Here is a 1,896-nt window from a genome sequence, read left to right as displayed (position 1 = left end):
AGCAATTCAGGGAAGATTTACCAGAATAGTAGCTATAATGCCAGGATTTTTAAAATTATTCTTTCACTGGATGTGGGTATTGTTAGCTAAGCTAGCATTTATTGCCCAACCCTAATTTCCCAGAAGGCAGTTAAGAGCCAACCACATCACTGGGAATCTGGAGTCACACCTAGATCAGCAGTTTTCTTCCCCAAAAGGATTAGATTAGATTCCTTACAGTATGGAAACAGGTCATTTGGCCCAACAAATCCACACCGACCCTCTGAGGAGTAACCCATGCAGACCCATTTCCCCTACCCTATATTTACTCCTGACTAATGCACCGAACACTATGGGCAATTTAGCATGGCCAATCACCTGACCTGTACATCTTTGGATTGTGGGAGGAAACCAGAGCACCTGGAGGAAACTCATGGACACAGGGAGAATATGCAAACTCCACACATACAGTTGCCTGAGGCGGGAAATGAACCCAGGTCCCTGGCGCTGTGAGACAGCAGTGCTAACCACTGCGCCGCCCCAGCATAGATTAAACATAGATTAGGTGATTATTTTTATTCTGAAACACAAGTGTCTTTTGGAATATGCTTCTTGAAAAGGTTATGGAAATAAAATCCATGAATTTCTTTCTAAGGAAGAGGTGGATAGATTCTGGATATTAGTGAACCAGATGGCTTTTCCTGACAATCAACAATGTTTTCAAGATTATCATATGCTCTTAATTCCAGATTTTTAGGAATTCAAATTCCACCATCTGGTCATGTCTGGATTTGAACCAATGGCCCTAGACCCTTATTTGGGTCTCTGGATTAACAGTCTAGCTATAATACCACTCAGTCATCACCTCTACTCGAACATGAAAAGATAGGACACACTGGACTTGTATCTAGTGGAATTAGAAGTGTAAGAGGTGACTCAATTGTATGTTTGAAACATACAATCCTAAGGGATTTTGACAGGTAGATGTGTTTATCAGAGAACCAGTGTAAAAATAAGTAGTCATCTCTTTAATTCATTGATTAAATGATTTAAAAAAAAAATTTGGAGTAGGCTCCCCGAAAAGGTTATGGAAACAAAATCCTTGAATTTTTTTAAGGAAGAGGTGGATAGATTCTGGTTGAGCAAGGGGGGGTGGTGAAAGGTTGTCAGGGTAGTTAGGAATGTGGATATGAGGTTACAATCAGACCAGCCATGATCTTATTGAATGGCAGAGCAGGCCTATTCCTGATTCATATGTCACTAGTGAATAATTGTGAAGTTTCAGTTCTGGGGCGAGACTTTGCTAGGTATGATTTGGAACAGTGGCCAAGTAACATTATTACCCGATCCCAGTCCTGTCTTTCTGTTGGATTTTACTGGATCATGGAATATTGCATGTTTACCTCTTATACAGCTTAATTTAAAAAGATCAGAGGCATACAGCAATGGAAACAGGCAGTTTGGTTCAACCGGTCCGTGCCAACCTTAATCTGTAAATTAGTCCCACCTGCCTACACTTGGTCCATATCCTTCCAAACATTTCTTATTCATAAACTTATCCAGTTTTTAAAAATATTCTAACTATACCTGCATTTACCACTTCCTCTGGAAGTCCATTCCACATATGAACCACCATTAAAAAGTGCCCCTCATGTTCTTTTTAAAATGTTTCTCCTCTCACCTTAAAAATATGCCCTTTCGTCTTAACGGCCCCGATCCGAGGGAAAAGACACCTGCCAATGCATTTGGCAAAGCAATACAGAGTATGTCACAAATACTGACTGACATAATTGTAAAATTCTATTTTACTTGCTTAAACTTTACAAAACCCTGAGGTAATGTTTTGGGGAGGTTGGGTACAAATCACTTCCTCATACAATCATGATTTGGTACAAATAGTCCAGTGTGATCACATGA

Source organism: Chiloscyllium punctatum, chromosome 3 (assembly GCF_047496795.1).
Source record: "Chiloscyllium punctatum isolate Juve2018m chromosome 3, sChiPun1.3, whole genome shotgun sequence".
Lineage (NCBI taxonomy): Eukaryota > Metazoa > Chordata > Chondrichthyes > Orectolobiformes > Hemiscylliidae > Chiloscyllium > Chiloscyllium punctatum.
Note: the sequence above shows the minus strand (reverse complement) of the source record.